The 15,555-nt window shown below is 46.9% G+C and overlaps 2 pseudogenes; both read left to right on the forward strand.

Annotated features, from left to right (window-relative positions):
* Positions 1 to 446: 446 nt before the first annotated feature.
* Positions 447 to 8,409, forward strand: LOC144161778 (ras-like GTP-binding protein Rho1; annotated as a pseudogene).
* Positions 8,410 to 9,571: 1,162 nt separating this feature from the next.
* On the forward strand, positions 9,572 to 15,143 carry LOC144161788 (ras-like GTP-binding protein Rho1; annotated as a pseudogene).
* The last annotated feature ends 412 nt before the right edge of the window (positions 15,144 to 15,555 follow it).

Below are 15,555 nucleotides of genomic sequence, written 5' to 3' on the forward strand. Positions count from 1 at the left end.
TAAGCATAGTTGTCTTTGGAAGTAGCGTAACATGACATATTGCAATTTTTTATACTCCATCGGGTTCACTGCGTTACACGTACACCAATTCCTTCCGGGGGTGAAGTAGTAGCTCCTGCCGCACTGATAGCGAGGCCCGCTTTCAGAATCCGCAAAATGGAAAAGCCGTTTTGTTTACTTCATAGCGACAATAATGTCAGGTTTCGTTGCTGGATATGCAAATTAGAGATCCGGGTGCACTGAAATTTTTTGTTATGCAAGATACTGCCCGAATAATGTGGATACCTCATCTCGGTCGTCCTTGTACGGCCTTGTCGTGTTTGTTTCTAGGAAGCATCCCGCACGAGAGCAAGACATTGTATTAAAGCGAAACAGGGTGGAACATCTTTGGAAAGCGCTGCTGCAAACCAGGATCTCTGCATGCATTTTTTTCCCTTCTCTATTTGATGAGAAGGAGGACTGAAGAGGGCGAGGCGCTGAAGGTGGGGAGCGTGAAGGTGCTCACCAACCGGGCCCAAGACGAGCTGATGACGTGGATCGCAGTTTGCAGCGTCGCAGAACTTAAGACAGAGTTGGAAGAGGACTAGGACGTTGCCGTTTACTAGTCCCTCTTTTATCTTCCTACGCGCTTGTGGCTAGTGTTCCAGGTACGAACGATCGAACTGAGAGCTTGCCCGAAATCCGAAATTATTTTAAACTGTTTTCACCGCGGCTTTCTGTGCGATTTGTTTTTTCTCTCTCCGAGCTAAAAATATTCGCTAAAAGTCTGCGTGTATTTCATTTGCTCCTCAGGTGGGAAGTGGGCTTAACGTTCTTTTGACCAGTGGCAACATGTGCATGCTATGGATGGCGGGAATTTAACGGAATCGTTCAATGTCAACACATATTTGAATGTTTTCTTGCTCACGATTTGTTTTCCGCGTTTCCGTTTGATTTAATTTGGCTACTCTGTTCTCATTCGAGCTAACTTCTATGGCGCATCCACCGGTTCGGCCTAGTCTGACTTCTTGATTTATGCTCCCTATGAAATAAAATCAGCACAACGCGCTAGGTATAACTTACCAGGTTTCCCAGAAGTTTAAATTTCTACTCTAATAAATCGTGAATCGCACTTTGAACGACCCGGTAGTGACTCAGTAGTAAATCAGAAAGGTCAGAATCGTGTTTTAATGGGTCGCAACAATAATGCGAATGACGCATTGCCGGTCTCTGACCCCCCCCCCTCCTATTTCTTCCCCCCTCCCCGCAGGTAAAGAAACTTGCCGGTCACCCTGGGGAGTCTCACTGAAGGGTCACAACCAAGGTTCCTAAATAAGACACTAGTCACAACTGATGAGTAAATAATGACCGATTAACCACAAGCGAGTGAGTGACCCTTTATAGGAAAAATACCAACCAGAGCCCTTTTTTTTGTGATTTAGGTGAAAGAATGTTATACAGAAAGAAATTTTTATGTTTACCTAGCCTAATACAATCTATCCTTTGTTCATAACCGGTTCTCAATATGTTGGGTGCATGTTGAAAATGTCCTTGTCCGCAGTGTCTCCCAATGATGATGCAAACAGTAGCACTGTGGAATATCGTTCAGGGGAAGTCAGGTTACTTAGGGGGAAGGGGGGGGGGGTTCCCGAAAGATTGAATACCCTCTTTTGTACTTGTTTCCCCCATCTACAATCCCTTGCCGCTTTAATAGAAGTGCGCATCAGTGGTGTCAAGCCCGTCAGGCATGGTGGCAAATTATTTGAGGAAAGATGCCCATTGCCGTGGTAACGGAAACCGCTAGAGTTTGCAGTCGATCCATCACATGTAACCACCATGCTACATGCTGTTGATATAATGAAGTAATCGTGAATCCCGGGAAAGTAAAGTTGCCTTATAAATATTTCTGCTCTACAACTTAGCCGCACTTGAGAATGTGAAATGTCCGCTAATCTATACAATCGTGTCCCTTGTTACAACTATGGGATCGCAATCTGATGCCAACTTCGAGCAGGGCGAATGGAATTACCATGCAGTGAAAGAAGCAACCCTACAGAAGATCGCGCCCGCGCTGGCGATTTACGAAAATACTCAGATTGGCTTGCTTTGTATCCGCATCGGATGTCCGTTGTGATTTTATTCATTTTATCCTGTACAGGAAACACCGAGGACGACTCTGAGGACAGAGTTGAAATCGTCGAAGATTCGAGTGCAGAGGGCCTGGTCAACGAGGTGCAGCCGGTACAGGAAGAAAAACACTTAGAACCGCAACAACCAATAATTACGTATTATAAAGGATATTTATTTCAAGCAATACGAGTCGGTTGCATTATTTGAAATTGAAGTTTTCTGACTTTTCAGGAAGAGGAAGTCATCTTGCTGAAACGTCAGTAAACTTACTTTTTAATGTTTTCTCGTGTCTCTCTGTCTCTACTTACCTTATATATATATATATATATATATATATATATATATATATAAAGAGAGAGAGAGAGAGAGAGAGATCATGAGGTTCGATGGGCCAGTATAAAAATAGTGAAAGAAGTCGACTTCGAGAAGACGAAAGAAAAAACGGGAAAAGTGTCAGTCGACTTCTTTCACTATATATATATATATATATATATATATATATATATATATATATATATATATATATATATATATATATATATATATATATATACAGTCAAGTCCACTTATAACGATACCGTTTATAACAATAATTGGATATAACGATGAACAGCTATGGCACCGTCAGCTTTTGTATTCTTTCTATGGTAAAATAAACCGATTATTACAATGCTCTAGTGCCACGATATCGGATATACCGATTGAATCCTGTTAAAATGTGCACCAAAAATGCAGCAGTGACGACTGCAATGACGTGGTTGCGCAGCCTACTCAGGTAGTGTCTTTGTAGGAAGCCAAATGAGTCCCTCGGGGACTTTGTTCCCACCAAGGACATTTACCTCAGCTAGGTGATGCTGTTGGAAAATATTTGCGCTAGCTTCACACGCGGCAAACAAAAGTGACCGACTGTGGCTTCTTTTTCGCAAATTAGCAGTAGTACGACCTTGCTGGCATGCGAATAAAAGGTTTTGAGCTGTGTTCCGTCGTTTTATTTCGCAACCCGCTTATAACAATTATCGGTTATAACGACGGGATTTCCTTGTCACTTGGATATTGTTATAAGTTGATATATATATATATATATATATATATATATATATATATATATATATATATATATATATATATTTATTTATTTAATATATATAGCGAATCAGAAATGGGAAATGAGGGGGGGCTCGGTGAAATAAGACAGAAAATAAGGGTTGGCAAAGCAAAGGGGAGGTTGTGGTGGGTCAGAGAAACGGATGAAGAATTTTTTGTGTCAGAAAGAAAGTGGTGAAAAAATGCCCGCCGGGTGGGATCCGAACCCACGACCTCCATACTAGCGGTATGGTACGATGCCCACTACGCTACCGGCGGGGCTGTTTCCCCACCACTTTCTCGGGTATTTATGTTTTTGTTTCCTATTTTTTTGTTCCTGCACTTGGGGGTGGTAGCCAGCGCCAATCGGACTACCGCGGGGTGAAGGGGACCTTATTTTTAACCCCCGGGCCGTGACACGAGTGTCTACGACATGTCGAGAGGGGTCGGCCAGCGTTGAACCCTTTTGAGCTACCTTTGGCGCCAAGACTGCCAGAACAGAGGCCCTCGCTAAGCATGTAGCGAATCAGAAATGGGAAATGAGGGGCTCGGTGAAAGAAGACAGAAAATAAGGGTTGGCAGTCAAGAAAACCTCGGAAAGCAAAGGGGAGGTTGTGGTGGGTCAGAGAAACAGATGAAGAATTTTTTGAGTCAGAAAGAAAGTGGTGAAAAAATGACCGCCGGGTGGGATCCGAACCCACGACTTCCAGAATACCGGCCTGGTGCGATAACCACTACGCTACCGGCGGGGCTGTTTCCCCACCACTTTCTCGGGTATTTATGTTAAGGTATTTTTTGTTTCCTGCACTTGGGGGTGGTAGCCAGCGCCAATCGGACTACCGCGGTGTGAAGGGGACCTTATTTTTAACCCCCGGGCCGTGACACGAGTGTCTACATGTCGAGAGTGGTCGACCAGCGTTGAACCCTCTTGAGCTTCCTTTGGCGCCAAGACTGCCAGAACAGAGGCCCTCGCTAAGCATGTAGCGAATCAGAAAGGGGAAATGAGGGGCTCGGTGAAAAAATTACGCCCACCTCCCCTCGCGGGAACCCTGGTGTGATGCAACGCATCTCATGGGGGGTTCCATTGGCGTTTTCCATCGTATTGATTACGCTTATAGCAGGGATTGTCACGCGAAGGGGAGGTGGGCGTAATTTTCCATTTTCACCATGCAATGCGCATGCAGTACACGTATGCTCAGGAGCCGTCGCATGAAGCAATCGTCGAGTACTGCGAGAGAGTGCAAGCGTAACGCGGACTACCGTCGACTGAAACGGCCGGAGCGCGGCATGCCGCTTTATATTCACAGCGCCTGAAGGAGAGGAGAGCGCGGAGAGAGAAAGTACTGCACATGCGCAGCGCCGAGCGCAGCGCCACCCATTGGCGCCTAGCAACGGAGTGAGAGCGCGCTGCACCAACCCGCAGCTGTTTGGGAGAGAGTGTTAGCTATCGGAGAGAGGAGAGGGGGAGAGGCGCAGCTGCGCGGACAACGCCGGACAGACGCAGAAAGAACACAGGGGCGAGCATGAGATGCGTTGCATCTAATAAGACAGAAAATAAGGGTTGGCAGTCAAGAAAACCTCGGAAAGCAAAGGGGAGGTTGTGGTGGGTCAGAGAAACAGATGAAGAATTTGCGGAGTCAGAAAGAAAGTGGTGAAAAAATGCCCGCCGGGTAGGATCCGGTGGGCAATAGGAAGCCTATTTATTTGTAGGGTTGGCGTCACTGAAACATGTGTGCGGCTGCGGCCGCTTCCTGTAAACTATTCCCGTAACGTCAGTGACCATTGTAAATCTGTGCCCCCCAGTGTTTGTGACATCCTCCCTGTTACTGCTTTGCGCTTTCCTTTCTTGAGCAGAGCGGCGCCCTTTTGAAGTGCGCGGTCCCTGTCACTCTTTCTACAAGCTGACGAATGATAGAGAACAGCGTTTTGAAAGAGTTGTGTACTCTTCTCTCCCCTCTGCATGTTTAGGTTGGTTTTTGTTTTTCTTTCCTTTTTTTCTCTTTCTCGTCTTTGGAAACCTTTACCTCACCTCGCCGAGAGTGCCCCAAATTCCCCTCTCTCTTTTTTTCGGCGTCGTTGGACGACGAGCTGATAAATACGTGCAAAGAAATACGAAATGTTGTCTTGATAAAGGTCGGCATCCGACCGAAACGTCGACAAATAAAGTTTTGTTAGCAGCCATATCCATTCCATTTTTTACTATATATATATATATATATATATATATATATATATATATATATATATATATATATATATATATATATATATATATCTATATATATATATAGAGTGTCCCAGCTATCATGCAACAAGATTTAAAAAAAGAGAAATTGCGTAACTCGAAGAAAACCTAGTGCATAATGTTTGCAGTACTATGAAGAAGCGGAGAGTAATTTTTTTCGTTAATGAGACTTAATTAATTAATTGTAATTAATTATCTAACTCGAGAAATACTGTCCTAATCACTAAAGTGTCAATGAGGCACTTGTAGGTAACCACGAGGGGCATCTAACTGCGGTATTTTAAGCGATGAACTAATTGCGTACACATTTATTCTGACTGATAAAGGAAACCCGCGAAATATGAAAAATACCACGTGACGGCGCCTCCGCGCGCACCGTAAAGCAACGCCCTCAATCAGGCTGCCTCTGAGTTAGCCAGAATGAAATAAACAAAAGAAAAAAGAAATCGCGACCGAGTTTGTTCTTTATCTGCACACGCGTCCCGCGAATCTTGCTGCTGCTGCTCCTTCCATGCATGCTATTATCAAGGTGATGCGCTGTCTCTTCGGGCGGGTAACGCGCGAAGCAGTTGCTTTCAATCAGCTTTGTTTGGGGACGCTGCTTTACAATGCGCGCGTAAGCGTCGTCACGTGGTATTTTTCATATTTCGCGGGTTTCCTTTATCAATCAGAATAAATGAGTACGAAATTAGTTCGTCGCTGAAAATACCGCACTTAGATGCCCCTCGTGGTTACCTACAAGTGCCTCATTGACACTTTAGTGATTAGGACAGTATTTCTCGAGTTAGATAATTAATTACAATCAATTAATTAAGTCTCATTAACGAAAAAATGACTCTACGCTTCTTCACAGTACTTCAAACATTATGCACTAGGTTTTCTTCGAGTTACGCAATTTCTCTTTTTTTAAATCTTGGTGCATGATAGCTGGGACACCCTGTATATATATATATATATATATATAACAACAATGAGCAAGGTTCTGATGCCCGGCTGTTCGGCTGTTCTAACCATAGAGTTTCGTAGTAAGTATGCCAGAGAGGAAACTGCGCCTTGTAAGCCATGTCGTCGTGGGGGTTCATGGCAAGACCCCCCTTTTTGTCTTGGGTTTGGCATGACAATTGGATTCTTATGCGGTTTTGGGGATTTGCTTTCTTCACTATGCATTAACACGTTTACGAGCTGCAAGGAAGCCGAAATCCTGTCTGTTCTGCGGCAGTCGTATATGGTGAAACAGCAGGCAGTACGTGATCGCACCTGACGTTGCTTATGCCGCAGTCGAAGGACGTATGACTGAGCGGGTAATATTCCGCCGCGAAATTTGTATCCGACGAAAAGAAGAAAGAAAACGTACTTCGACGAAGATAAGATGCAACAGATACGGGCGCTTCTATGCTTTTTGTCTTGTCATCGTCCACGACTGTTTAACGCCACGTTTTCGTTTTCCTTGTTAAACTACTTGACGGTCTGTGCACCGGTTCACCACGAAGGCAAAGCTGTCATAGGCATGCTCAAAAAACTTTCCAAACTCTTCAAACAACTTATTTTTTGAAATAATGGTAAAATTAATAAAATCAGGGTCTCTGATGAGTTTCCCCCCCAAATATTAAGATTGTTCGTAACTACAACCTTGGCGTGCGGAATAGCAGGCACAACCGTTCCGGCAAAAATACGCTTTACTTCCTTTTTCCTTAGTTTAAAACAGCCGGTTTTTATTTTCCACATAGATAATTGCGCGCTATCCTTCGCGTTTTTGTGGCAATTTGCTTAAATTTGCGGTCACTAAAACGTTTCAATCCCAGCTAATGATGAAACTAAGGCGAGCGCAATGTATAATGGCGGCTCATGACGACACAGACGGCCTTGACGTGAGCCGCATAGACGCTAGCGCCAGATTCCTCTCTAGCGTATATTGTAAGAAACTCTATGGTTCTAACGACAATTAAGAAAAAAAATTGGTAGGTTGGTGCGAGGATATTGGCTCATACCCACTCAGGGGGATTGGACAAGAAATTCGCGCTAAGGGACAGAAAGAAAGTGGGCTCGGTATTAAAAGAAAAGAAAAAGGAAAGAAAATTTCGGAGATCGCGCTGGCTGGGCCGTGATCCCTCGAGCCTAATTTCCATGAAGAAGACAAATTCATCTTGACCAATCCCCCAAGTAAGTGTGCTACATTGTTATCGACCACCATCATCACCACCACCCTCGTGACGTTGTGTGCCGCGCGTTGGATTGGAACCCTAGACAGCAACCCGAGACCGCTGCCAGCCACTGTACCTACGAACCGAGCCAACCGCCCGGATAACGAGAACTGTAATGACCGCTGAGACCCTACCGGCCCCGGTTTATGTGACGACTTCTCGAGAACTACGTCGCCGACATTGAGGTTGACGGGAAACAGGTGGAGCTGGCACTGTGGGACACGGCGAGGCAAGATGACTACGACCGGTTGCGGCCCCTGTCGTACACGGACACGGACGTCATTTTGATGTGTTTCAGTATTGGCGCTCCAGACTCCCTCCAGAGCATCACCGAGAAGTTGACGCCCGAGGTCCGCCACTTCTGCCCCAACGTGCCCATCATCCTGGTGGGGAGCATGGAGGACCTGCGAAATGACCCGCACACGTTGTGTGAGATGGCCAATGTGATGCAGAAGCCCGTTGCGCCCGAGGAAGGCCGCACCATGGCGGAGAAGATCAACGCCTATGGGCACCTCGAGTGGTCGGCCAAGACCAAGGACGGAGTGTGCGAGTTATTTAAGACTGGAACGAGGGCTGCCCTCCACGTAAGAGGCCAAAAAAACCGAAATGCGTCCTTCTCTGTAGTTTAAGAACACTTTTTTTCTTTCCGTTCCCGGTTTGAAAAGCCAAGGGTGTAAGGACCATCCCTCGCCGCAGTGTCTTCGCCGCATCGTGCGCGCTGTCCCGCACCTCCCCTCCCTCTCCCCCAACTCCCCAGCAGCCCCCACTTAGGCCGAGTCGCCATAATATCATTATGTCAATGAAGTTTCTTTATTCATTCATTAATTGTTTATTTATTGATACCGCGATCATTTACAAGATCACGGAGCCTTATTCCTGTTGTGCCTACACTGTATGTATAGCTGCTCTCAAACTGTTTGTATGGGTACGCCCTTCGTGTGAGGGGGCACATATTGAAGACCGTACGTATTGGCCGTGTTATTTTTTTTCGTTACTCGGTTCTCTCACTTCCTCTGCTCTCCCTCCCTTTACATCTCTCTTAATTTATTCCAATAAAGCTTCACCGTTAAGGTAGTTTTGAGTCTGTATAAAGAAAAAATAATCCCAGAATCAACAGGCTGAAGCAGCTTTTTTGCCTCCGTAGGACTTAGAAAAGCACCTTGTGTAATCTAGCTCCGCTTTACTCCTGCAAGCTCCTTGGCTTATTCATTTATGTGCACTGATTCAAGTACGGTAAAAACAAAGGACGGGACGGCGTGTGGTTCCCCTGCAGCTACACCTCCAACTGAAGCTTATTGGGGGAAAACACGTGCCAATGCAGTAAGAAAACATCACAGGCGCACTTTTTGTAGAGCTAACCAACCAAGGGTCAAGCGCCTAAATAATAACATAGCCATTGATAGTGGATGGCAGCTAGCCCTTCGCTTTGCTGTGTGCTTCTATCAATAAAACCTCAGCGTGTGTCTTTCCTCTATTCTTGCTCTACCTAAAGAACGAAGCTGCACTATGAAATCAGCCAGTTTATCACACGCTGCTTGCGGGGCACAATTAGGGATTTGGCCGATCAGTCACGCAGCCTTATTCGTTCCGCCTCAGACTTAGTGCATCTCGTGCCGGGTATTTTATGTACGGGTTTATAAACCTTATATGGCACATTAAAAAAAATAAAAGCCGGCGTACGGTGCACTAAGAAATGGCTCTTTAGCGCGCGTTCAACACGAGGCATTCCATACCACAAGTTCCTCCAGCGTGAACTCAAACTCGGCTGAAAGGAGGTGGCTCTTTCGGAAGTTCGGAAGCATATTATAACATAAGGTGCACACGCCATGAGCCTAAAGCATACGCAGAGGTGGTCGTCCTCGCCAAGTACATCTAGACGGAGAGATCGGAAGAACGCACCGAATGAGCGAATAAAGAAGGTGATAAATTCTCCATGGCCATCAACTTCCATTATGTGGTAAAGAGTAGCTACGGCTTGACTGCGATTGTGTTTTAGAAATGGGCTAAACGAAATCCCTATTCAGCTTTTTCCGTTGATATAATCCTTACTTAACCACTGTGTTGTCTCTATAGCCGGGTTTTTTGTGGCTAAAAATGATCGCAAATTTTAGATGTTTCCACAGCCTTCCGTTGTATAAATTAATTTCTTGTGGGAACATTTCATTTAACGTGTTGAAACATTTGTGGCGCTCAAAATGTTCGCAATGTTTACTGGAAGTATTCCCAATGACAGGAACATGTCGCACCGGTTGGTGGCTCACAGAAAAGAGCGCACAGAGGCCCATGTTTGCACATAAGCCACACAACCGCACGATTGGCGCGGTGGACAGTCCTGGTCACAGTATCTGCAGTGGTGGTGGTGGTGGTGGTGGTGGTGGCAAAAGAGATGGCTCATACCCACTTAGGGGGATTGGCCAGGAAAGGGGCGCTCACAGAGAGAAATTACAAAGTAATTAAAGAAACACATTTAAGGAATTAAATAAAATATTAGGGAAATATATACAGAAAAAAAAAACTGCTCTGAGACGTAGCATCAGGAAGTGTTGAAACCAACATAAAATGAAATAAAAAATAAAGGAAAGAAAACATGAAAAGTATGTAGAGAAATAAAACAAGAAGGGAAGCTGGCGATGGAGATGCAGTGGGGGGGAAGGCACTGATAGCAGCGATCATACACGCTGGGATCTTTTTGAGGGAAGCCCGGCATGGCCTGGGGCTCGCACGGGAGACGGCCAGATTCCGAAATGAACAAGTGCACGGCGGAGCAAAGATCTGCGCTGCTAAAACCCAGTGCCTTCGCCCCGAACGATAAGATCAGAGGAACAGACAGTGGGAAGGCCAATTTGTTAAAGCTGTTTTCTAAGTATCTTTTTCGTATGGAGGAGTACCGTCGGCAGGAGAGGAAAAACTGTTCAGCTGTTTCTAATTCGTTACAAAATGCACAGAGTGGTGAAGGGGCCAGATTGCAGCGATACAAGTAATAATTTAAATTTGGGACACCACACCGGAAGCTGGTGAGGGTAACTTCACAAGCTCGTGACTGACTAATCCGGCACTTCCATGAGTGCCGAAGGTGCTCGAGGTCAGAACTTGCGTACGCAGATTCCGCCATGCTTTGTAGCAGTCCTAATCTTCGAAAGCGTGCCGAGGTGACAAAATTTATGGGTTGTAGAACCTCCATCACCGGGCCAACCAATGCAATGCCCGCCAGAGTGTCAGCCGCTTCGTTGAGCCAGATGCCTGCGTGTCCAGGCACTGCACTGGTTATCGCTCGTTGTTGTTGTTGTTTCTTTTTTTTTGTGGCGCATACCCACTTGGGGGATTGGCCAGGATCGGGAGATATATTGGGGCTAATGTGCCCGATTTAGGAGACTAAATTTCGGAGAAAAAAATTGTTGATCAGAATAATTGCACAACAAATGCAGGATTTTGTAGAAGAAAAGTGGGCACTATGCAGGAATTTGCAAGAAAAGGCTATGCGGGAATTTGCAATAGGCTCTTATTTCGTCTGTGTACAAGAAGAGCGGCTAACAGGGTAGGCGCCTAGTCTCTGAGACGTAGGTGTGGACGGCTGTAACCAAATTCCTGTGGGGAAACCCAAGCGAAATGGCACCAAACGACAGTAAGACCGGCATTGAAAGGGTAAGTCCAAGGCGGTGAATTGGCTTCACGAGGTATTTTCTTCTCATTGAAGAGAAGCCGCGGCAATGTAAGAAAAAATGCTCCAGGGTTTCGGGTTCATCACAAAGAGCACAATGATGAGAGGAGGTGAGCCCAGCGCGGAGCATATAGAAGTTGAGCTGCGGAACTCTACAACGTAAGCTAGTTAAAGTAACCTCGCATTGGCGAGATTCGCAACATCGGGAGTCCCACGCATATGCCAAATGGGCGTAATCATCGAGGGAGGTGATGGCATCCTCCTGCCTCCTCGCCAGATGTAGATGCCGACGGATCCGTGCTCCGGCCAGTATGGAGGGAAATGGACAGACGTTGATCGGAGGGCCGTCTAGTGATGACCTCGCTAAAGAGTCTGCTTCTTCATTCAGACATAAACCCTTATGCCCAGGCACCCATATCAAGCGGATTTCTCTTAAGTGGGAAGGAACTACAACCCGCCGCGGTGGCTCAGTGGCTAAGGCGTTGCGCTGCTGAGCACGAGGTCGCGGGTTCGATTCCCGGCTGCGGCGGCCGCTTTTCTGATGGAGGCGAAAAGCAAAAACGCCCGTGTGTACGAGATTTCGGCGCACGATAAAGATCCCCAGGTGTTGTCAAAATTAATCCGGAGCCCTCCACTACGGCGCGCCTCATCGCCTGCGTTGCGTCGGCGCGTTAAACCCCACAATCAATCAATCAAGGACCTACAAAACCAAATGTGCGAAGAGCAGAATTTTGGGGATATCAAAGCGGAGCAAACAGCTAATGAATCAGACACAATTACGACATTTAATATCTGGGGAGGTAAGTTTTTTAATGTTATGACTATTGCCATAAACTCTGCATAGAAGATTGGGGTGAAGTCCGGTAGGCGAATCGAAACATTGCTGGTGGTGCACCCGATGACAAAAACGGCCATTCGCAGGCGAAAGTCGCCAGAGAGCCGAGAGCGGAATGCCCGGCCATTGTAACAGCGATCAAAAAAAATTTTGAATTTTGGTGAGCGCGTTCTCTGGGCTGTGTGAAGACGCCGTCAAGCGATTGCGTTTTCCTCGTGGCTCATTTACACGAAGAAAACAAACTCTTCTTGGCCAATCCGCCAGGTGAACGTGCGTCATTTTTATGGACCACCATCATCCCCTCCAGCCGCGTGGCGTTGTGTATGTACCACGCGTTGGATTGGAACGCGATACAGCAACTCGAGACCGCTGCTGGCCACTCTGCCTGCCAACCGAGCCATCCGCCCGGCTAACGAAAATTGTATTGAAAGCTGAGACCCCACCGGCTCAGGTTTACGTGCCTACTGTGTCGAGAACTACGGCGCCGACATTGAGGTTGACGGTAAGCAGGTGGAGCTGGCACTGTGGGACACGGCGGAGCAAGAAGACTACGACAGGTTGCGGCCCCTGTCGTACGCGGACACGGACGTCATCTGGATGAGTTTCAACTCTCCAGACTCCCTCGAGAACATCCCCGAGGAGTGGACGCCCGAGGTCGGCCACTTCTTCCCTAACGTGCCCATCATCCTGGTGGGGAACAAGGATGCCCTGCGGAACGACCCGCACACGCTGCGCGAGCTGGCCAAGATGGAACAGAAGCCCGTGGCACCCGAGGAAGACCGCACCATGGCGAGGAAGATCAACACCTACGGGCCCCTCGAGTGCTGGGCCAAGACCAATCACGGAGTGCGAGAGGTTCTTGAGACTGCAACGACGGCTGCCCTTGAAGTCGAGGCCAAAAAAGTCGGAGTGTGTCCATCTCTGGAGTTTAAGAACACTTTTTTTTTGTTTCCGTTCCCGGTGTAAAAAGACAAGGGGGTTAGAGGACAATCTCTCACAGCAGTGTTTTCGCCGCTTCGTGCGCGGGGGCCCGCACATTTGTCCCTCACCCCCTCTCCCCAGCCTCCCCCACATGGGGCGAGTCGCCACTCTTATGCCCATAAAGTTTCTTTATTAATTCATTAATTGTTTGCTTCTTGATATTGGCCCTCAGCTTCCCTCTCTCCCACTGTTTCTAGATTGTCTCGAAAAATTTTAACGCACATATACTCTCCCCCTCCAGCTACGATGCATATCCGCCATGTCATTTTCATTCTCCATTTTACCAGTTAACTCGCTTTTGTCCTCTTGCTCTATTGAGATCCCTTCAAATGTGTTACTCCCTAAACGTGAACACTGCGCTTTAATTAGGCTTTGCCGCTTATTCAACTTGTGCTATATCCCACTCGCATCGAGGGCAGAATTGTCGCGCATCCGGCAGCAGTTCAAGTTGTCGGATTTCTTTCGAGCCTTATGGTCTGCAACAGTTAGCGTTTTTCGTTGATGGTGATAACGCTTCTCGCGTCACGGTCAACCCCACTGGCTGCAACATAGTGCCTGTAGTATACTACTGCCAGCGGAGAAACTGGAGGTGGCGGGGAGTAGTATAAGGTGGGTAAGCACTTCCCTTCCCCGAGTCAATGCGTGTTATTATAGACTTCCTCTGCTAACACTACATCGTTTGTCTTCTTTCTACGGTGAACTAAAGCTGCCTGGTTGGACAGAGAAAGCTAACGCATTTCGGGATGGCATTGCTGACATTTTCGTTCTCATTATCTAAACGGAGCTTATGATTCTGTATTGTAATGCGTGCGACTACCTGTTTAGTGCTGCCACGTTTCGGTCAGCTGTAGAAAGTTTCATTTGCATGTTTTTGAAGGACATCAGTTGCTCTTTCCGAGTGAAGGCAAAAACTAGGTCCACATTGAGTCTATTTGTTGGCGATGTGTTCTATATCGCACGTTTCGTTTTGCCAACTTAGCGAGAGAAGTGCGGTTTTTTTTTTTCGTTCCTCTTGCCTCGTACGAGTAAACCGAGGCGTACAGATGCAAAAGTGGGTGAACAGGGAGGCAGTGGGCAAGTAGTTGATGGACAATTATACTGGGTGTGGGATTCGTGTGCAGTAGCACTAATCATTGGCTGTGCCGAAGTCAGTATTGTTTCCCTATGACTTGCCTTTTTCTTCACAAACGTGCATGACTCTTTCCCCGCTTGTTACCTTTTCCCCCTGACCTCAGCCGCCGTCTCTGTCCTGAAGAGGGCGCTTCATGGGCATGGACGAGCGCAGTCTTATCAAGACAGCGCGGAAGGAGAACATCGACCGGCTCCTCGCAATGCGCATGCGCGCACAGATAAGCGCAGCCCACTGCCCATCGCCCACCGCTGGGCCCACCACCATAGAGAAAGAAATATTTCTCCATGCCACCACATCGGAGCAGGAGCGGCGGAAGCTGAGCCGGCACGTCGCCGAGCTGACAGATTTGCGGGGCAGTTTCCTTCCCCAGTTTTCTTTGATGTCGGTCTCGTGGCCACGCCAGCCCAATCTTTGGTCACGGGCTAAGCGTCTTGGTAGTAGTTCACCTTACAGCACTTCACTTTCTGTTTGCGTTATAAATTCATCATTTAAACTTATTAGGCGGTGATGCTAAGTAGCAGGCTTCGAAGGGCTGTTCGGGAGAGCTGAATTTGCGACCGAACAGCGGCTCGCGTTACTGCAGCTCTTGGCGTCCTGTCGGTTTTCCTGCGTTTCAATGCACTCCTTTTAGGTTTGTGGTTTTCATCATTTGAATGCACGATTTTGTTGTCATTCCCGTTATTGACTTCGAATTAGTGTTAAGGCGCAATGCTGCTACCAGTAAGGAAGCATCTGGTCTGTTTTTAATTAACTTTTGCCATGGTTATCTCGTTAATAATGCGACATAATTTTAAATTAGGCTGGTTCTAGTGCGTTCGTCATGACGGCAGTTACGAATCACCGCGAATCACCTCAAATTCCTGCCGAACGGTGTGTTTGTCTGCTGTCAAAACAGGTGATCTTTAACCGCTTTAAATTAGCATAGTGGCCCCCAGTTGCAGATAAACAGGGGGTATGACATTGTAGCTCTTGTCCAGACGAGATGGGACGGGACACATCGGGATGCTACCGCGCCGTGAATTCCAAAATTTCATCATTAGCATCAACAGCCTACTAGTATACACTGCAGGACGAAGTCCTCGCCCATCAACCTCCGACCGCTGCCGTCCTGCCCTGCTCGAGTGCATTCTTTCCCTCTGAAATTCCTTATTTCATCGCTCAATCGAGATATGGGCCTCCCCCTTCTTCTATACCCGCCTCTCCGTATCCATTCTATTACGCTAGTGGTCAAGCTGTTGCCATTTTGCGTAACTTTCGCCTAACATAATTGTCCTTTCATTTTCTTTATTTAAAGGATAGCCTTCGATTGAT

The sequence above is a fragment of the Haemaphysalis longicornis genome, unplaced genomic scaffold (assembly GCF_048455015.1).
Source record: "Haemaphysalis longicornis isolate Haplotype H1 unplaced genomic scaffold, Haemaphysalis longicornis Haplotype H1 scaffold_1, whole genome shotgun sequence".
Taxonomy (NCBI): domain Eukaryota; kingdom Metazoa; phylum Arthropoda; class Arachnida; order Ixodida; family Ixodidae; genus Haemaphysalis; species Haemaphysalis longicornis.